At 46.0% G+C, this 22669-nt stretch overlaps 1 long non-coding RNA gene across 1 annotated transcript in view; it reads left to right on the top strand.

Moving 5' to 3' along the window:
- Positions 1 to 6242: 6242 nt before the first annotated feature.
- LOC114807924 overlaps positions 6243 to 22669 on the top strand; it is a 61450-nt gene continuing 45023 nt past the window's right edge. Inside the window, exon 1 of the long non-coding RNA XR_003755925.1 lies at positions 6243 to 6428. This is a non-coding gene — a long non-coding RNA (uncharacterized LOC114807924). The remainder of the gene's footprint in view (positions 6429 to 22669) is intronic.

Here is a 22669-nt window from a genome sequence, read left to right on the forward strand (position 1 = left end):
CACCAACACCTGCCGGTCTCACCTTCATAATATTGCCAAGATCCGCCCTTTCCTCTCCATCCAAACTGCTACCGTCCTGGTACAAGATCTCATAATATCCCAACTGGATTACTGTGTTAGCCTCATCTCTTATCTACCTTCCTCCTGTCTCTCGCCACTCCAGTCTATTCTTCATTCCGCTGCCCGGATCATCTTCCTACAGAAACGCTCTAGGCATGTCACTCCCCTCCTCAAAAACCTCCAGTGGTTGCCTATCAACCTTCACACGAAACAAAAACTCCTCACTTTTGGCTTCAAAGCTCTCCATCACCTTGCCCCCTCCTACCTCACCTCCCTTCTTTCTACTGCCCAACCCGTACACTGCGCTCCTCTGCCGCTCACTTCCTCACAGTCCCCCGTTCTCGCCTGTCCCGCCGTTGAACCCTGGCCCATGTCCTACCGCTGTCCTGGAATGCCCTCCCTCCTCACATCCACCAAACTGACTCTCTTCCCCTCTTCAAAGCCCTACTGAGAGCTCACCTCCTCCAGGAGGCCTTCCCAGACTGAGCCCCCCCTTTCCCTCTGCTCCTCTTCCCCTCCCCATTCCCCCCTCTCCCGCCCTCTGCTCTTCCCCCTTCCCCTCCTCTCAGCACTGTGCATATTTGTATATATTATTTATTACCCCATTGACTTTGTTAATGAGGTGTATATCTCTATGATTCTATTTATCTTGATGATGTTGTTTTGTTTTGTTTTGTTCTGTTTTACTTTGCTGTCTGTCTCCCTCGTTTAGACTGTGAGCCCATTATTGGGCAGGGATTGTCTCTATCTGTTGCCAAATTCTACATTCCAAGCACTCAGGATAGTGCTCTGCATATAGTAAGCGCTCAATAAATACTACTGAAGGAATGAATGAATAAACATGGGGTGGCATTAAAGAAAGTACCCCAGACTGTGCTTCCTTTGCTTTTAGCCTGCACTGAAGTGGTTTCCAAGTATTTATGCTTATCTAAATAAGGGAGCATTCTGTCAGTTTAAGTTCTCTCCATTCTTATCCAATTACTATCCACCTCTGATCTCTTGTGCCATTTTCTCAAGACATCTTTGTCATTTGGGATTAGTGAGTCTGATAAAACCAAGAGAAAAATGTTAGACTCGTAAAGTTTCTTTCCTCCAAGTTGTCTGCCCATCAATCCGCTGAACCCGGGGCCCAAAAACAACTGCATTTATCAGATATCGTTCATGACTGGGTGACAGCAGGTATAGAGAAATTTAATACACTAAGCGAGCATCTGTGTTTGATAAGCATTGGAGTTTATGAATTACTGTTCCTGCAGTTCTGAAATACTTCTCCTACAGGTAATTCTGAAATACCTCTCCTGACCAGCTAGCTGGCCCTGTCTTTAATGAGTCTACAAGGAGGGTACAAATTCATTCATTCAGTCATATTTATTGAGTGCTTACTTTTGCAGAGCACGGTACTAATAATAATAATGTTGGTATTTGTTAAGCGCTTACTATGTGCAGAGCACTGTTCTAACCGCTGGGGTAGACACAGGGGAATCAGGTTGTCCCACGTGGGGCTCACAGTCTTCATCCCCATTTTACAGATGAGGGAACTGAGGCACCGAGAAGTTAAGTGACTTGCCCACAGTCACCCAGCTGACAAGTGGCAGAGCTGGGATTCGAACTCATGAGCCCTGACTCCAAAGCCCGTGCTCTTTCCACTGCGCCACGCTGCTTCTTCAAGCCCATCGGAGAGTACAGTACAACAATAAACAGTGACATTCCCTGCTCACAGTGATCTTAAAGTCTGGTGGGGGTGGGGAGGAGGAGACAGACAATACAAATAAAGTTACAGATAAGTACGTAAATGCTGGCTGTGTGTGGGGAAGAGCCAAGGGAGTAATTCAGGGTGACACAGAAGGGAATGGGAGATGAGGATAAGTGGGGCTTAAGTATGGGAAAGGCCTCTTGGAGGACATGTCCTTTTGAGAAGGCTTTGAAGGAAGGGAGAGCAATTGTCTGATTTTAAGGAGGGAGGGTGTTCCAGGCCAGAGACAGGACGTGGGCTAGGGGTAGGCTGACAAGACAGGTGAGATCAAGGCCCACTGAGAAGAATAGCACTAAAGTAGCGGAGTGTGCGGACTGGATTGTTTAGAAGGAGAGAAGGGAAGTGAGGTAGGAGGGGGCAAGGTGGTGGAGTGCTTTAAAGCCAATGGTGAGGAGTTTTTGTTTGATAGGGAGGAGGATGGGCAACCACTGGAGTTTTTTTCAGGAAGGGGGTGACATGTTCTGAACATTTTTGTAGAGAAATGATCCGGGCAGCGGAGTGAAGTACGGACTGGACTGGGGAGAGACAGGAGACTGGGAGGTCAGCAAGGAGGCTGATATAGGAATCCGGGCGGGATAGGATGACTGCTTGCATTGACGTAGTGGCAGTTTGGAAGGAGAGAAAAGGCCAAATTGAAGCCATTGCCCTGCAGGCTAGGGGCGGAGGGCTATGTCATGCAAAGAAATAGGACTATAAGTTTATAAAAATCTTCCTTTAGATTTCATTCTGGCCTTTTCCCCTATAGTGACAACCTCAGAAAAAAATCTTACGTAAGACTGTAAGCGATACTGTATGGGATACTGTACGAATGTTCCAGACTACTCAAGGTTCTATCTCTGATGATGGCATCGAAGAATGTGGCGATTGCCCTCCTTGCCGTCTATCCTCAAGTTTAGGAACGTACCATTCGATACTCTAATTTTGCTCTAGTAATCTAAAATTTGTCCAACCTCTTCACTAACATCTCGATATTTTCAGCCTGCAGGGCTTCCCTCTGATAACAAAGTCCATAAACCTTGCCACTGATTAGGTGAAGAGGTATTTTCTGGGCCCACCCCATAGTCCTGGTGCTTATTAATTAATTAATTAATTCATTCATTCATTCATTCGATGGTATTCACCGAGGGCCTGTTGGGTGCTGAGCACTGTACCAGGTGCTTTGGAGCATAAAGTAAAAATTAAAAAAGAAAATACAGCCCCTGAAGGACTTTACAATCTGATGGGTGAGGCAGACCACCATAAACCGTATACATCCAGTGGAAGCAGGAGGAAAAATAGATTCAACTGGTGTTGGGGGACTTGGCAAGCAATAACATCATTTGATCTCAGATGAGTTTAATAATCTAATGCACTGTAGGCTGAATATTTTCCTCTTCCATAACGATTCCCGTTGAACTTCTTTTACTTAAGGTAGGGTTGTAGCTCTGACCTTTTTTTGCTCCTGCCCTTGCTGTATTCTTGCATTCCTCGTACCTAATTAGGTGCTCTCGAATGAGATCAAATGTATTGAACGAATGCAGAGTGGACAAAAATAGTTACTCTAAGGGTACACGCTAAAGCCTAGTTTCAAGTAGTTTGGCATAGCAGTGGACTCTTGGGAAAAAGAGACAACAGGTTATCTATGTGGACAGACAGCATTTCAAAAGGGTGTAAATTGGAATGCGGGGGGGAGGGGCGGGAGGCGGGGGTATCCTTTTTGAGCAAAGATATCAGGCAGCTTGCTCGAAAGAGAGGCAAAGCCCTGCACCTGGGCTATAGCCTACAAACCAAGATTCATCACACAACTGGTTTTTCAGTGCCTTCCACCTCCACCCAAACACCACCACCCACCCCCGCCTTCACTGATAGCAACACTATCAGTAATGTCATCTCCGGAGACTGAGGACTCCTTCATGTAATAAGAACAGGCCTAGAATAATGGTAATACCTCCTGATGGTACAATCAGCTCACATGTGTACTCTGAGTTGATAGCCTCAATCAGACTTTCATTCATTCATTCAATAGTATTTATTGAGCGCTTACTATGTGCAGAGCACTGTACTAAGCGCTTGGAATGTACAAATAGGTAACAGATACAGTCCCTGCCCTTTGATGGGCTTACAGTCTAATCGGGGGAGACAGACAAAAACAATAGCAAATAAATAGAATCAAGGCGATGTACATCTGATTAGCAGGAGTGGCTGATCCTGTTTTTAGTGTAGGGGCTTTGGGTCTATGGCCTTGCCCCCTCAAGCCCAGGGGCTGCACAGAGCAGTTTGGTGCTCTGATCAGCAGTATGGCGTAGTAGATAGGGCATGGGCCTGGATGCCAAAAGGTCATGGGTTCTAATCCCCCCTCCACCACTGACCTTGGGCAAGTCATTTCACTTCTCTGTGCCTCAGTTACCTCATCTGTACAATAGGGGATGAGACCATGAGTCCCATGTGAGACAGGAACTGTGTCCAACCCAATTTGTTGTATCCACCCCCCCGGTTAGTACAGTGCCTGACATATAATAAGTGCACTTAACAAATACCAGAATTATTATTATTATGGTTATTATTATTATCAGCATCAAAGGCCCATCCTTCTCTCTTGGATCTGTGATCTTTGGACATTTGATATTCACCCCAACAAGAGAAGCAGCGTGGCTCAGTGGAAAGAGCCCGGGCTTGGGAGTCAGAGGTCATGGGTTCGATTCCCAGCTCCACCACTTGCCAGCTGTGTGACTGTGGGAAAGTCACTTCACTTCTCTGTGCCTCAGTTCCCTCATCTGTAAAATGGGGATTAAAACTCTGAGCCCCACGTGGGACAGCCTGATCACCCTGTATCTACCCCAGCGCTTAGAACAGTGCTCTGCACATAGTTAACAAATACCAACATTATTATTACATATCTTAATTATATATTATAAATTACTTATTTATTCATATTGTCTGTCTCCCCCTATAGACTGTCAGCTCATTATGGGCAGGGAACGTTTCTCCTGATTCTATTGTACTGTACTCTCCCAAGCACTTACTACAGTGCTCTGGACATAGTAAGTGCTTAATAAATACTATTGATTGATTGACCAGAAACAGCAACTGCAGTGACCAGAAGCCCCACCAGAAGGTTAAAGCAGTGATGGGGTTCCAATCCATGAAACAGTAAGCACCCCAGTCCCCTTCCCATCCCAGGCTGGCCTGAGCAGAGAATTGAGGCTCACCCTTTTTTTATGGTATTTGTTAAGGGCTTACTATGTGCCAGCCACTGTACTAAGCGCTGGGGTAGACACGAGCTGATCAGATTGGACACAGTCCCTGCCCCACATGGGGCTCACAGTCTTAATCCCCATTTTACAGATGAGGGGACTGAGGCACAGAGAGGTTGTGACATGCCAAATTGTCACACAGCAGACGAGTGGTGGATCTGAGATTAGGACCCAGGTCCTTCTGACTCCCAGGCCCGTGCTCTATCTACTAGGCCATGCTGCTCCTCAGCCTGGCCAGAGGCTCCCTCCCAGACAGCCCCTGATAACCTTGTCTGGTCTCATTTCCAGAATGTAAGTTCCTCAAAGGCAGGGATCATGTCTGTTGATGTTATTGTATTGTACTCTTCCAAGCGCTTAGCACAGTGCTCAATTTACTCTCAATAAATACAGTAAGCACTCAAATATTGATTGAGTCATTCACCAAATTGGGATCCTACACAATTCCCAGGATGGGGGTTTGGGGACAAAGCACAGGGAAGGAGAGGAAAACATAGAAAGGGAAGGAGGCAGAGTGATTGACCAGCACTTAGTACAATGCCTGGCACATAGAAGTTGCTTAACAAATACCACAATTATTATAAAGAGCTTATATAAGGAGAGATTATTCTAATGGCCATAGGCTTCTCACTTGAAGAAAAAAGAAGAGCGCTGTACTAAGTGCCCAGGAGGGTACGATACAACAGATTAGCAGACATGTTCCCTGCTCAAAATGAGCTTGCAGTCTAGAGGGGGAAGATACATTCCCTGTCCACAGGGCGTGTACATTCTCAAAGGGGAAGCGGACATTAAGTGCTGGGGTAGATGCAAGATAATCGGATCATAGGCTCACAATCTTAGAGGGTGGGAGAACAGCTATCTTCTCCCCACTTCACAGATGAGGAAACCGAGGCCCAAAGAGCTTGTGAGGTGCCTAGGTTCACCCAACAGAGCAGAGGCAGAACTGCAACTAGATTCCAGATGGCCTGACTCCCAGTCGTCCCCTGTGCCGCATTGATTGCTTCCAAAAGGTCCAAGTGCCCATAGGATTGAAAATTGAGTAGGTTGGAAGCGGACCCAAATGGGTCCCAGCTGCACAGTGTTCCCTCCTCACCACAGCTGCTACCTATCCAGGTCACATCTAATCTGAGTCTCTCTTATCATTGAACAGTCGCTCTTGCTCCTAATTGGTGCTTTAAGCAGAATGACACAAGAGCTTCAGGCAGGAAACAGGATTTTCATTCCTCCTCAATGATCAGAGCAGCTCCGTATGAAAACGTGATTCTGAATTCCATCCTCTCTCCTCCTCTCCAACAGTGATTTCCTTGGTTAGTGCTGCTCCTGGTGTCTTGCCAGGCTACTCCTCATATTACAGAGGGTGAGGAGTCAGATTGGCTTGTGAAGAGGTAAGTCCACAGTCCAGACTTCCATATGTGTGACAAGTCAGAAATTCATCCTGTAGGGCAAGGATGTGGTAGGCATTCTTGCCTCGGGTGCTTACAAGTTGACATGTTAGCATTTCCCTCTGCCTTTGGAGTTTGGTGGCTCTTCAGATTGGCCATGCTCAAGACTTCTTTCCTGGTCACACTTGGGGACTATGGGGCCATATGGGCTTTGTTAAGGGAGCCAAGCAACCCAAAGAGACCGATTTTCAAGGGGATCCCTTGAAATGCATTGCAGGTGGGCTCTCGAATAGTTTTGCCTTCTGCCCTTTTCTGGTTTACTGCTTTCTCTGTTTTGTTTGCTTTACCTAATTGTGTTTTCTCTGCTTATTTGTTTGAGTCAAGTTTTTCTTACTCATTTATTCTGTCTTGCACATGGTGCATCTGAGGGGCAAGACGGAGGGCTAATTAAATTAATGGCATGGAAGAAGGAAAGAGAAAAAAATGGAGAGGAAGAGAGAGTGAGTGGTGAAATTCTTTCATATTCTTTTCAGAATACTGACACCACTCCCTCTGTGCTTTGGGGACTCTGCTGAAATGGAAATGATTGAAAGACTTCAATAGGTTTCTGAAATTAGATTTCACCTATTGCATTAATACAAGCACTAAAGTGCTTAACTGCAGCACGTAGGAAAATTATCAAATATCTATCAGTTTGTATGGCTCCTGTCCTCAGAGCACCTCAGTTCCAGCCAAGATATTAGAACAGAGCAAAAAAAAAAGTGAATACTTGTGGTGGGGAGAAAAGGAAAGGAAGGAATAAATTATATTAATGTCTCTCTCCCCCTCTAGACTGTATGCTCCTTATGGACAGGGAACATATCTATCAGCTCTGTTGCCTTGTACTCTCCCAAGCGCTTAGTACAGGGTTCTGCACACAGTACACAATAAATATAATTGATTAATTGAATAAAAAAACTCCTGCCTCCTTTACCTCAACACCATTTATCCCCATAATTTGGAATAAAGTCTCCTGTCTGAATATGCTGGCACGAGAAGAAAAATACCAAATTTGCAAGCAAAGTTAACCAGCCCTTCAGGGACACGTGGGGGTCAGTTTTCTCTGTCTACCATGTGGAACATGAATGAAGTTAAGAGAAGAAAAAGAGTGTGAAAGCAGTATACATGGACATAGGTCAGAGAGGTCACGGTTCATGGCTACTAGGCTTAGAGAAGGGAAGAGAAGTGATCTTACTCTTAAGTCACATAGGATTTTTTTTGCCACTCCAGTCCCTCTTAAAATCCATGCAAACTATTTTTGAACTGCTCTAACGAGTTGGCCGTAATTAGACCAGGCGGCAGCTCCTGCCCTTGTCAGATTGCCTTTGCTGTTAAGGAGCGTTATTGCTGCATAATCTAAACATATCCAGATTTACATTTCCGTCATAAGGCTTCAACTGACTGTTCTTCTCAAAATACTCCTGGCTCTTTCAAGTGGAGCAGGCAATCTCCTGGGACTGGGCTGACTTTCCAGTCATCTCCTGATTCTCTAATTCTGGTCACAGCCCCGCCCTTCCACACCCACGCCTCACACACTATTATTATTGTTGTTTTTGTTGTTATTAGCTGGGGGCCAACAACTTACTGGGCACTCTACAAAGCATAAAAGAAGGCTGGGCTCTTGTTCTATGGGCTCAGGGCCTAAATTAGACAAACTATTCAGGCCATTTAAAAATGTGGCTGCATCTCCCTGCTGGAAACTTACTTTACTGTTGTTTTATTTGTTAGGGTGGGAGGAATAGGCCTAAGCTTCCACTAGCAAATTATTATTGAAAAGGGATGTTTTCTGGAGGAATTGGGAGAAAAGATGTTACTGATAAAGTGTTGGTTGTCCAATACCTCTTTTTATGTTCCTCCTTTATGTTTATATTTGTCCAGGCTCCTCCGTTAGGTTTTAGACTCCTTGAGGGTTGGGGTAGGGATTTGTATTTCCTTCTTTTGTCTTGGTACAACACTCTGAACACAATGAGTGCTCAAAACTAGGACTGATTGGCTGGCTGACAAATTGGAAGTTGAGTTATGGACACCAAGGCAGTAAGAGAGAATGGATGAGGGAGACGTACAAAAGGAGTATTAAAAGGAAACACAGTAAGCATTTTATAATTCTAGATTTGAATATCTCTTGTTGACATTCGAAAGGTTTTAGTTTTGAAACAGATGAGACAACCACTCTTACTTTAGTCACGGCTCCAGCAATGGATGGGTCGTAACAGATGCTGTGTTATGTAAGCGAGGTCTGTCGCAAGGTCACGCACCTGAAAAAGATTCTCTGTAGGAATTTACAGAATATATATAGTTCCTAGGCATTTAAAAATAAAAATACCAGCCTGAAAGGTGTCTGATGTATCTGTACTGGACCAATGGCCACCAGAGGGGAAGTGTGTGTGTGTGTGGGAATGTGTGGCCACAGCCAGTGTAGGGAGGGAAGTAATGGGTGGGGGGAAGGAGGAGGGGAGAGTTATGTATTTTGACCTTTGTATCCTCCCACTGTCTGGAGCTTGCCTGACCCTTAATCTGATCCTGGGTCTTCCCTTCTCATTGGATTCCTGCTTCCCTAAACTTGATTTTCCTTAAATAGGCCTTCCTTACTACTGGGGGGAGCTGGGTTTAGTATCTTGTGCCTTTTTGTTCATAGCATTCCTTCTTGACCAACTTGTCCTGCTGCTAAGCAACATGAAGATAAAATCAATTCTTGATGGTCTATGGTCACAGGGACTCATAGAACCCAGATAAATGAAATCCACAGTCAATCCCCAAGCCTCATTTTAGCCAATATTTTCAACTCCCCCCTCATCAACCTTTTAGCAGAGTTGTTAATAAAGAGCAAAATTGATTTGAGGTTCTTCTCTCCTTATCCCTGCCTACCCAGGCTGGCAGGAGTGCTAACGAGTAGTAAAAGGTCCGGAAGGCAGGCAGAAGGAGGAAGGGGAAGGAAGAGGCTTGGAAGGGAAGCAAGAGACCATTACGTTAGCCTCAGACCAACCAGGAGGAGGCACATGGGAGAAGCAAAGAATAAAAGTTGCAGGACAACAAACAGAAGGGTGGGGTTTATTTGGAACACAAAAATCATCCTTAGCAGGTGATTGAGTAATAGGGCTGCCAACAGACTTTGCGCACAGTAACCAACTGCCAGAGATGAAGGGCCAGTGTGGCCAGCAAAGGAAATGACTGAAACTGTTTTGTCTCTAAATCATTGAGAATTTCCCCACGCCTTGTTCAGGGCCAGGAGGATTTTTTTTAATTTTTTTTTTTTAAGCACTTACTATGTGCGAGGCACTGTACTAAGCTCTGAGGTAGATGCAAGCTAAAGCTCTGAAGTAGATACAAGCTAATTAGGTTGGACACTGTCCATGTCCTCTTATCTCTCTGGCCGGTCATTCTCGGTCTCCTTCGCAGGCTCCTCCTCCCCCTCCCATCCTTTAACTGTTGGAGTTCCTCAAGGGTCAGTTCTTGGCCCTCTTCTGTTCTCCATTTACACTCACTCCCTTGGTGAACTCATTCACTCTCACGGCTTTGACTACCATCTTTCCGCAGATGACACACAGATCTACATCTCTGCCCCTGTCCTCTCCCCCTCCCTTCAGGCTCGCATCTCCTCCTGTCTCCAGGATGTCTCCACCTGGATGTCGGCCCGCCACCTAAAACTCAACATGAGCAAGACTGAGCTCCTCATCTTCCCTCCCAAGCCCGGTCCTCTCCCAGACTTCCCTATCACCGTGGATGGCACGACCATCCTTCCCGTCTCAGAGGCCCGCAACCTCGGTGTCATCTTTGACTCGGCTCTCTCGTTCACCCCACACATCCTATCCGTTACCAAGACCTGCCGGTTTCACCTCTACAATATCGCCAAGATCCGCCCTTTCCTCTCCACCCAAACGGCTACCTTACTGTTACGGGCTCTTGTTATATCCCGGCTAGACTACTGTGTCAGCCTTCTCTCTGATCTCCCTTCCTCCTCTCTCGCTCCACTCCAGTCTATTCTTGACTCCGCTGCCCGGCTCATCTTCCTGCAGAAACGATCTGGGCATGTCACTCCCTTTCTTAAACACCTCCAGTGGTTGCCTATCAACCTCCGCTCCAAACAAAAACTCCTCACTCTAGGCTTCAAGGCTCTACATCACCTTGCCCCTTCCTACCTCTCCTCCCTTCTCTCTTTCTACCGCCCACCCCGCACGCTCCTCTCCTCTGCCGCCCACCTCCTCACCGTCCCTCGGTCTCGCCTATCCCGCCGTCGACCCCTGGGCCACGTCCTCCCGCGGTCCTGGAATGCCCTCCCTCCTCACCTCCACCAAACTGATTCTCTTCCCCTCTTCAAAACCCTACTTAAAACTCACCTCCTCCAAGAGGCCTTCCCAGACTGGGCTCCCCTACTCCCTCTACCGCCCCCCCTTCACCTCTCCGCAGCTTAAACCTTCTTTTCCCCCCATCTCCCTCTTCTTCTCCCCCTTTCCCTTCCCATCCCCTCAGCACTGTACTCGTCTGCTCAACGGTATATATTTTCATTACCCTATTTATTTTGTTAATGAAATATACATCGCCTTGATTCTATTTAGTTGCCATTGTTTTATGAGATGTTCTTCCCCTTGACTCTATTTATTGCCATCGTTCTTGTCTGTCTCCCCTGATTAGACTGTAAGCCCATCAAACGGCAGGGACTGTCTCTATTTGTTGCCGACTTGTTCATGCCAAGCGCTTAGTACAGTGCTCTGCACATAGTAAGCGCTCAATAAATACTATTGAATGAATGAATGAACATGGGGCTCACAGCCTTAATCCCCACTTGACAGATGAGGTAACTGAGACCCAGTGAAGTTAAGTGATTTTGCCCAAGGTCATGCAACAAATAAGTGGTGGAAGCAGGATTAGAACCCATGTCCTCTGATTCTCAGGCCCGTGGTCTTGCCACTAGGCCTTGCTGCTTCTATATTTATCTTCCACTGATGAGGTTGTCAGCAGCAGTAACAAAATTATCCAAGTTCTCTCTTTTTTTTTTACTTCAAAGAACCATATCTGACCAGTAATAAGGGGATCTGAAGAGTCTCAATCGCCCAGTGAGGCTTCACTGCATTTTTTTCCAGTGGTCCTCTTCAGTTTAAATTTTTGGGAATTCCACATGCAATTCCTACTTGGAAATTAGGCATTTCAACTCTGTCCCCACATCAGGCCCTTCTGCTTCTTTTGGAGGCTTGAAAACTCAGGACCAAAGGTTTGTTTCTGACCTGGGTTATGTTTGTGTGGGTGGTCTAACTTTAAACAGATCATTTGCTTTTTCCCTCATGAATGCATCTGGATTGGTGGATGACTATATTATGTACAAAATAAAGCAAATTTGTCCATATAACATGAGTGGTTCAAATATTCAGTGCTCTAATACATCTGTGTTATATATACGTATATATTTTAAACTGATAAAACTTTGAAAAGCCCAAGCAACTGGAAAGATTTGAGGCAATAAATCCATGGGCTCATGAAGTCGTGTTTAGCACCAAACTTACCCTATAAGGAAAACAGTATGTTTTTCAGTGATTATGTTTTCAAAATTCCCTAGTCCCTTTTTGCATTTGATTCCCTGAGGTAGCTGCCTTTGATTACAAAGTGTCGGTTTACCTATGCGTTTTGATAGACACTTAATTTAGCACCCACCACTGACAGATTTTCCTTTTTATCCTTTAAGCCTTTTGAATGGGTAGTTTGCAAGTGGGAGAGAAGGCTAAGATGCCTGTTGCTATTTTTAAGATGTTGTATAAAATATCAGTAAAACTAAAAGGAAGGATACAAGAGGGAAGTTGTGTTTGTATAAAACTGGTGTTCCCTGACTTTGCCACATTCTGTTCAAAAGGTTAGTAACCTTATGTTTCATAACAGGAAAGAAGCTGAATTGCAGAGAGTTCACCTCTACACACATTCTGCTAGATAATTATTCAGCTGACAGTACAGAGCTTAACAAACCAGACTTCATGGTCTCTGAAGAGTGAATTCATTATGTCTTAAACAAGAAAAGATTTCCCGTGGGGATTTTCAAGTCTGCCTGCTTTCTTTGATTATGTGGTTTACCTGTTTTAGCACCTGACAAAGAGAATACAACTCCCCCCTTCCCCCCGCCAACAGTTACATCTCAGGCTTTAATTATTTTTATTTTTGATGTTTCTGGCTGATCCCAATTTAAAAACTTTCCTTTTTATGTGGGCAGATGCTTTTTTTCCTCTCTCAACCTTAGAAGCTTGTGAAGCTGTAGTCTGTTGCTGTAGACATCCCTGCACAGCCTGGCTTGGTGGGCCAGTGGAAAAAGAGGACTGTGCTTCTCTCTATTGAAGTGGAATGATGTGGTGCCCACTGAACTGCCCTGGACATTGTATATACCCCGCAGGGCAGGGGAGGGAGAGAGGTTGAGGGGTTGGTTTGGCTCCAAAAGAGACCGTGTGCCCATCTCAGGGGCACAAAGCCCTGGATTATGGACTTGAATAAGATCGCAGAAAGTTTCCTGCCTTTATTCACCTTACTTCAAGTTAAGGCCCTTCGAGTGCCCCATAGTAGCATATGCAGATGGTGTGCCAGTCGGTACATCCAGTGGGAATGGCAATTGGAGCCATCCTGAAAGAGTTACTGCACCTCCCGGAGTGCTTCACTTCCACCCAGGGATCAGATCCAAGTCCTGAAATGATCCACTTCAATGTGTTCTTCCTTGGAGGGAAGGGTAAAGTGTTTCCCTCTGAAAGAGGAGGAGCTTAGGGGAAGATACCCAGTGGATGGTCAAGAGCTCTTGTGGTGGAGGGGAGTCAGGAGAGGGACTGCTCGCTAACATAGTGAAAAGTTGAACTAGAATCTTGATTTTTTTTTTTTTGGTCTTTACCAGGCACATATTTGCGGAAGCAGTGCTGGGAATTTCTTTAATGCCAACACCTCTACTTGAAGTGACTCTATGTTTCATTTAGCATACTAATGGATTTAGGGGGTAACTGCAATAATCAGGATTTTACAAAAAAAACACTTGGTGGTGGCAAAGATGACTAATTCTTACATTTTCTTACATACCAAAGATAACAGAGTTGTGTTCTGAGGGACATTTTAGGGACCTGAAAGTACAAGTTAAGAAATCAAAGCCATTGGTGGTGCTCACCTGGATTTCAGTGCATACTCCCGGGCGTGTGATGAACCATTTCCCGTGAAAACACTGCAGAAGGCCTGGGATTCAAAGAGCAACCTGAAACAAGGCCAAATCAACCCTGCTTTTCTAGAAGAGAAAAAGGCAGAGGGCGAGCTCAATCAATTAATGGTATTTATTGAGGGCTTACTGTGTGCAGAGCCCCGTACTAAGTGCTGAGGAGAGTACAATGCAGAGGAGTTGGTAGACATAATCCCCTTCCTTGCCATTTCCATGTAGTGAATGCCGCTGAGAGTTCTCAGAGTTCTCCGCCATTTGGACCTCGTCCACTTAGCGACCATCTCTGTGGCCACGTTCACCCCTGCACCTCCTCCACTTGCTCCTTGGCTGTGGGATCCCTGGAGCAGAGCTTGTCCAGCTAATAGAGGAAGGAAATGACACATCCTTCTCAAAGAGCAATTCCCTCTTTGCCTGCTGCCCCCGGGGCCTGCCTTAGATTCACAGAATTGCCTCTGGTCTTTATTCAAGATATGAGGGGCCACCCTTTCAAAGAATGGGGTGTTGGGCAAAGGAGGAAATCTCATCCGTCAGGTAAGATAGTGTCAGGTCTGATCAGCCTGTGGAATGGAGCTTTTGATGGGAATCCTGAGGCAATAGATACTGATAGAGGGTGGATATGCTTGTAGTAGTATTTATTAAGTGCTTACTATGTGCAGAGAACTGTACTAAGTGCTTGGAAAGAACACACGGGTGGCAATTAGACATGGTCCCCATGGAGCAATTTTTTTTTTTTAAATAATATTTGTTAGGTACTTATGTGCCAAGCACTGTACTGAGGGCTAGAGTAGATACAAGCTAATCAGCTTGGACACAGTCCGTGTCCCACATGAGGCTCAGTCTCAATCCCCATTTTGCAAATGAGGGAATTGAGGCCCAGGGAAGTGAAGTTCATTCAGTAGTATTTATTGATAATAATTATGGTATTTAAGTGCTTACTATGTGCCAAGCACTGTTCTAAACTCTGGAGTAGATACAAGGTAATCAGGTTGTCCCATGTGGAGCTCACAGTGTTAATCCCCATTTTACAGATGAGGTAACTGAGGCACAGAGAAGTTAAGTGACTTGCCCTAGTTCACACAGCAGACAAGTGGCAGAGCCGGGATTAGAATCCACAACCTTTGACTTCCAAGTCACGAGCACTTACTGTGTGCAGAGCACTGTACTAAGCACTTGAAAGAGTACAATATAATTATAAACAGACACATTCCTTGCCCACAGCGAGCTTACAGTATAGAGGGACTGGCCCAAGGTCACACAGCAGACAAGTGGCGGAGCCGGGGTTAGAACCCAGGTCCTTCTGACTCCCAGGCCCGTGCTCTATCCACTAGGCCATGCTGCTTTTCTATGGTTCTTCCTGCCTCTTACCGTGGTCTAAGAACAAAATTCAGAACGCTCTCCAGAGGGATGGAGCCTTAGGAATCCAGCTGCTGGGGGTTCCACCTTGCCGACAGGTTCAGACTGGCGATCATTGCCCAGCTCACCAAGTGGAATCTCAGGACTATGGATGGACTTCTGGAGATAGGGCTTCCGAGAGTTAGTGAGGTCCTGTGGGATGGGACTTTTTCTCCCACTTTCATCCAGCGTGGCTCAGTGGAAAGAGCACGGGCTTTGGAGTCAGGGCTCATGGGTTCGAATCCCAGCTCTGCCGCTTGTCAGCTCTGTGACTGTGGGCAAGTCACTTAACTTCTCTGTGTCTCAGTTACCTCATCTGTAAAATGGGGATTAAGACTGTGAGCCCCACGTGGGACAACCTGATTCCCCTGTGTCTACCCCAGCGCTTAGAACAGTGCTCTGCATATAGTAAGCGCTTAACAAATACCAACATTATTATTATTATTATTATCCCCTCTGGAAGAATCCAGGTTCTTCTGCAGACGCTGGGGAAATGCTGTCTGTCTTTTGTATTGCCCAGTCCTGGACCCTTTTTATAGGCATTGAATGTTTTGCTATCTCTCGGTGCAAGGACTCTGAACTGAAGGGCCTGGAGCTGGGGCATTCCGAGATATCAGTGATGTATGTTGAAACAGGTCACAGATCACAACACTCCCCATCTTGTGAGCATTCTTTGCAACTGCTTCTCCCCAGGCCCCACCCAGTTTAGTCCAAAGATGGCTGAGACGTCCCTTTACAGCCCACGTTTGTTAGTCAGTCGTGTTGAGTGAGCGCTTATTGTGTGCAGAGCACTGTACTAAGCACTTGGAGTGTACAATTCAGCAACAGATAGAGACGGGTGACCAGCAAAGGGTTCACAATCTAAAAGGGGGAGACAGACAACAAAACAAGTAGTCAGACATCAATACTATCAAGATAAATAGAATCATAGATATATACACATCATTAATAAAATAGAGTAATAAATATATACAAATACGCACAAATACTGCTGGGAGGGGAAGGGGGTAGAGCAGAGGGAGGGAGTAGGGGGAATGGGGAGGGGAGGAGGGGCAGAGGGAAAGGGAGGGCTCAGTCTAGGAAGCCCTCCTGGAGGAGGTGAGCTCTCAGTAGGGCTTTGAAGAGGGGAAGAGAGTTAATTTGGCAGATGTGAGGGGGGAGGGCATTCCAGATCAGTGGTAGGACATGGGCCAGGGGTTGACGGTGGGACAGGCGGGAACGAGGCACAGTGAGGAGGTTAGCGGCAGAGGAGCGGAGTGTGCAAGCTGGGCTGTTGGAGGAGAGAAGGGAGGTGAGGTAGAAGGGGGCAAGGTGATGGAAAGCTCTGAAGTCAGTAGTGAGGAGTTTTTGCTACATGCGAAGGTTGATAGGCAACCACTGGAGGTTTTGGAGGAGGAGAGTGACATGCCCAGAGCATTTCTGTAGAAAGATAATCCGGGCGGCGGAATGAAGTATAGATTGGAGCGGGGAGAGACAGGAGGATGGAAGATCAGAAAGGAGGTTGATGCAATATCCAGTCGGGATATGATGAGAGCCTGTACCAGTAAAGTAGCAGTTTGGATGGAGAGGAAAGGGCGGATCTTGGCGATGATGTGAAGGTGAAACCGGCAGGTTTCGGTGATGGATTGGATGTGTGGGGTGAATGAGAGAACGGAGTCGAAGATGACACCTAGTTTGCGGGCCTGTGAGACGGGAAGGACGGTAGTGCCGTCCACAGTGACGGGGAAGTCAGGGAGAGGACGGGGTTTGGGAGGGAAGATGAGGAGCTCACTCTTGGACGTGTTGAGTTTTAGGTGGCAGGCAGACATCCAGGTGATGTCCTGAAGGCAGGAGGAGATATGAGCACTTGACATCCTTCATAAAGGGATGGGTGTGGTGCTATTGCCCACTGACCATCTGCTTCAGAGCTATGCGGGGAATCAGAGAGAACAATGCTGAGCACATGCTATTCGCTTGCCTGTGGTTTAGAAGAGCAGTAGAAATTATTAGGTACTAACAGAAAGTAATTCAGTTCACAAGTAATAAATGCTCTGTACACCATTCCAAACTGCTTCCTGCCCTTGTCATTGTTCTGCACTGATTTTGCAGTGTGGGCTAGTGGATAGAGCACAGCCTGGGAGTCAGAAAGGCCTGGGTTTTAATCCTGGCTCCACCACTTGCCTGCTGTGTAACCTTGGACAAGTCCCTTCACTTCTCTGTGCCTCTATTACCTCATCTACAAAAAAGGGGATTAATATCGTCAGCCCCATGTGGGACATGGACTCTGTCCAACCTGATTAGCCTATATCTACCCCAGTGCTTAGTACAGTGCCTGGCACATAGTAAGCGCTTAACAAATGCCATAAGAAAAAAAGAATCTGATTGGCGAATGGTTTTATCTGCCGTCGGTGCCCTCCAATGTTTAGGGATCATCTTGTCATTGTGAGTGTGGAAGCAAAAAAGAGGTAGGCCTTATTTTGTGGGAGGAGAGTAAGCAAAATGGGCATCTATGGCAATGAGAAGCAGCGTGGCCTAGTGGAAAGAGCTTGGGCCTGGAAGTCAGAGCACCTGGATTCTAATCTCAGCCCTACCAACTTGTCTGCTGTGTGACCTTGGGTGAGTCACTTCACCCCTGTGCCTCAGTTCCCTCATCTGCAAAATAGGGACTGTGAGCCCTATGTGGGACAAGAACTGTGTCAGAAACAGTTGTCCTTTATCTACCCTAGCTCAGAGTAAGGTGCCTGGCACATAGTAAGTGTTTAACAAATACCATAAAAAATTAGATTGCAATCTCCTCAAGGGAAGGGACTAGGTCTTTTATTGCTATTATGTGTTCCTGATAGCTGAATATGATGCTCTGCACACAATAGGTGCTCAGTACAGTGCTCTGCACTTAGTTGTACTAATTGTAGTATTTATTGAGCCTCAACTAGTTGCAATGCCCTGTACCTAGAGCTTGGGAAGCACAAAACAAAGAAGTTTTGTGGTTTCCTGTCCACAGGGAACTTAAATGCCAATGGGGCAGAAAAACATACAAGTAACTACAAATAGAGTGATCTCAGTAAGTAAATGCGTAATGGTATAAACAAATATACGTAAGTGCTGAAGATGGGTGTAAATAAGTTCATAAATACTAGAGATGACTGATGGGTTTTTTCAAACTGAGAGTTCTGAAAATTAATCAGGGTAGGCTTGTTGGAGGAGGTGGGATTTTAGAAGGGTTTTAAATGTGGGATAGCTGTGATCTGCCAGATTTGAGAAAAGAGGGAGTTCAAAGTTGAGGGATCAGGATGAGCAAGGGCGTAGGCAGAAGAGACGAGAGCGAGGTTAAACTAGAAGGTTGGCTCGCGGGGAACAAAGGCAGCGGGTTGGGGAATAGCGGGTGAAAAGAGAAGATAGCTAAAGTGGGGCTAGACCTTTGATCTGGTAACCTTTGAGAGTCCAGTCTGGGGGGGTGAAGGGGGTCAAGAGCCTGGGTCGAGAAGTTGAAGGGGAAATTAAAGCAGCGTGGGTATACAACCTGTTCTAGGAGTTTGGATAGGGATAGGAGAAAGGAAGAGCTATTTTAGTATGGGGGATACTTGGGCATGTTTGAAGGCAGTGTGTGCACACAGTAGCCAATAAATACAGATGGCCTTGATGATGGTGGTGATGATTAGTAATAGTAGGCTGTCTTTAAGTATTCATGGGGCAGAAAAACCCCATTTGGGACATTTTTCAGTCCTGTTCAGAACCTTTTAACTGATTTCAGATCTGTTAGAAGCTGTCAGGTCTTATTGGAAATGAGAGATGAATGGTCCCACAAACTTTTGTAGTGAAAGCAATAGCCTCACTCTCACCTCTGCAAACATGGAGGGGGTGGGGGAGCATTGGATTCCCCTTTGCCCCCCATGGAGTTAACACCTAACCTCTATTAGGGAGTGTTTGCCAGAGCAAGCTTTTGTCAGGATTTAGCGTGGCTGCAAAGCAATTTATCCTGAATTTCGGCCACAACAGGGGGATTGAAATTTAGTTTCATAATTTTCTTCGCCTGGTCTGACAGTTAGAATTAGAACAACACTCAGGATGTGGCAGCGATAAGATGGGGAGGGGGTGTCTGTTTTTCTCTGCTTTAATCATGTTACCTGGTGTGTAGAAATTACTCTGCCTTTGGTCACCTGGATTATTCTCATAAATCAGGCCACCTATTCTGTTACCTTTTAATTAAAAAGATTCAATTAAATGTGGCCTTAATACCATCTCCCTTCTCCAGTGTTTCCCTAGAAACAGACCTCTCCAAGTATTCCAAACATTCAGAAACTGATCTGAAGCACATTCCAAGCCGTCTTTGAGCTCCTGTGGCATGTATCCTGACAGGTTTTGTGATTCAGGACACCAATCTGGGCACAAATACCAGCCAGGGGCAGCCTGGAGATGATAGGACCTGACTTGGACCTAGGAGAATGAGTGGAGAAAGCTACAGATATTTGGAAGGGGATGGTTTCTTCTTGCTTTCCGGGGCCCCTACTTTCCTCCTCATCTCCCCCGTTATTCCCTCTAGACTGTAAGCTCCTCATTCATTCACTCATATTTATTGAGTGCTTACTGTGTGCAAAGCACTGTACTAAGCGCTTAGCTCCTCCTCTAGACTGTAAGATCCTTGCAGGTAGGAAATGTCCCTAAAACTTGTATTGTACTCTCCCAAGAGCTTCCTCTGCCTCCCACCCCCTAACTGTGGGGGTCCCTCAAGGCTCAGTTCTGGGTCCCCTACTATTCTTCATCTACATCCACTCCCTTGGAGAACTCATTCACTCCCATGGCTTCAACTACCACCTCTATGCAGATGATACCCAAATCTACATCTCCACCCCGATCTCCCTCCCTTTCTCCAGTCTCGTATTTCCTTCAAGACATCTCTACTTGGATGTCTTCTCGTCAACTCAAGCTTAACATGTCCAAAACAGAACTCCTTATCTTCCCACTCAAACCCTGTCCCCCCCCCTTGCCTGATTTCATGGTAAATTCAGCTAGGCTCTTAAGGAAATACATGATTTTCTCACTGTAGACGGCACCACCACCCTTCCTGTCTCACAAACGTATAACCTTGGGATTATCTTTAATTCCTCCCTCTCGTTCAGCCCACACAGTCAATCCATCACTGAATCCTGTCGGTCCCACCTCCACAACATTGCTTAAATCCACCCTTTCCTCTCCATCCAAGCTGCTTCCACATTAATCCAAGCACTTATTCTTTCCTGCCTTGATTACTGCATCAACCTCCTTGCTGACCTCCCAGCCTCCTGTCTCTCCCCAGTCCAATCCATACTTCACTCTGCTGCCCAGATCATTTTTCTACAAAAATGTTCAGGACATGTCACCCACCTAGTGGAAAGAGTACAGGCCTGGGAATCAGAGGACCTGGGCTCTAATCCCAGCTCCTCCACATATCTGCTGTGTGACCTTGGGCAAGTCATTTCACTTCCTCTGTCTCTCAGTTATCTCATCTGTAAAATAAGGCTTAAGACTGTGAGTCTCACGTGGGACATGGACTGCGTCCAACCCGATTAGCTTGCCTCTACCCCAGAGCTTAATATATAGTGCCTGACACATAATAAATACTTAAATAGCATTTAAAACCAAGCAAACAAAACCCCCAAAGCAGTGCATGCTCCCAGATCTGATTACTTAACTTGCCCCTAGGTGTAAAGAAGGAGGCCTCTTCAGCGTTTACACCTACAAGATTCCTTTTATTTTCCTCGGTACATATTTATGTCCTCTGTGCTCAAAGGAGATGCCATACTGTTGGTGAAATTCACCTAGGGTTGTGTGTGTGGCTTATCTGTAATTTATTTGCTTATTCATTCAATTGTATTTATTGAGCGCTTACTGTGCACAAAGCACTGTACTGAGCACTTGGGAGAAAACAATAAAACAACAGACACATTCCCTGCCCACAAGAGCTCGCAGGCTAGAGGGATGAGGCTGAATATCTGTCTCCTTCTCTAGACTGTAAGCTCTTTGTGGGCAGGGGATGGATCTACTAACTGTAGCTCGTGTGCGGGGATCGTGTTTGTCATATTGTTGTCATACTTTCCCAAGCGCTTAGTACGGTAACATGCATGCAGTAAGAGCTCCATAAATATGATTGATCTGTTCTACTCTCCCAAGCACTTAGTATAGTGCTCTGCACACAGTGAACCCCCAATAAATGTGATTGATCGAAGAGGCCATCGTGGGATTGATAGGCTTGATCGCACGTTGCATACAGAAAAGCTGTCCTTTGTTGTGCTTCTTATGTTTGTTGTTTGCAGCTCCTGGTGTTGTTTTCACTTTTGCCTCCTTGTCTCACAACTCTTAGGAGTCTTCTGCTCAAGAAGAGCGGCTCCCCTGTTGAATGTAGTGTGCCATGCTGGTACCTCTCACCCGTGTCAGTTATGGGACCCAACTGTCTGTACAGCTGGCGAATTAAAACAGGTTCTTTGGGCGTAGCATCGTGCTTGTTGTTTCACAGGATGTTCCCGGACAGGAGATTTAATCTGGTGACCTTTTTGTGAGTGGTACCTGCAGATGTCCTCAGGAGAGGTTAGGATTCGTTTGGAAAGGTTATCGCCCTCCGTTTCTGTGCCTGTCTCTGAAGAAAGAGAAATTGAAACAAGGGTCCCAGGATGGAAAGAGACAATCATCGAATACCGGGGTGTGGAGAAACCTAGGTGTCATGGAATCTGTGGAGGATCACGTTACAAATGACTTTTCCCATGTGTTTCAGACCAAGGCAAATTTACCTTGGTCCAAAATAGTAGCCCTGGTTGTCCGCCTAGAACAGGCTTTATTGGAGGGACTCTGATAAATAGACTGAAGAATGAGCTTTAGACTGAGAGAACACTGGAGAGGAATCTATTATAGCTGAGCAATTAATAGCCCAGCATTCACTCCACCCAACTGGGACTCTGCTAATATATTTTAAGGTGTTTATAGAAGGAAAAAATGTATTAATGGTTCACTGGCCTAACAACCCTATTTAAATAACTGCACACTCCTGCCTAAAAACGAATGTCAGTTGAAAGGGAGCTGAAGTGAATTTACCACTTATTACTGCAGAGCAATTTGACATCACCCCATTCTAAATTTCGAACCGACTATCCACACAGCGGGAGAGAGATTCATTTTAAATTAAACATGCCAGGATCTGAGTTGCGGAGGGAAGAGGAGCATTCATCGTTCTCCAGTGGAAATTTGCAAGGTTCCCTCCTACCAGCCGATCTGGTCGTCTGTTTATTTTTCTTCCAAAATGAATTACTGTACCAGAGCGATTACATCATGCAACTACCTTGGTGAAGGGTTGGGGGGTGGAGGAGCAAAGAATCTGACAGACTTCCGAGGATGGTGAGAAAACAGGAAGGTGGGGGAGGGATTGCTGCATAGAGAAGTGTGAAGTTCTAATGGCCCCAATCAGCTGTTGGCTCCGAATCCATAAGGAGCAGCAGGGTGTGAAAACCACAGCCTGTTCCTTGGGGAAGGGGGAAGGAGGCCTGCCTCGACATGCTGCCATTAACGGCAATTATACTGATTACTCCAGCTTCAGGGCTGCCCACCAACATGATGAGCAGAGCTGGGGACACCTGAGTTCAGAACAGGGACACCTGCATTTTTTAGATGTTGGGATCCCAACCGTAAAAATTGGCTGCAGCATGAA

This window comes from Ornithorhynchus anatinus, chromosome X5 (assembly GCF_004115215.2).
Source record: "Ornithorhynchus anatinus isolate Pmale09 chromosome X5, mOrnAna1.pri.v4, whole genome shotgun sequence".
NCBI lineage: Eukaryota > Metazoa > Chordata > Mammalia > Monotremata > Ornithorhynchidae > Ornithorhynchus > Ornithorhynchus anatinus.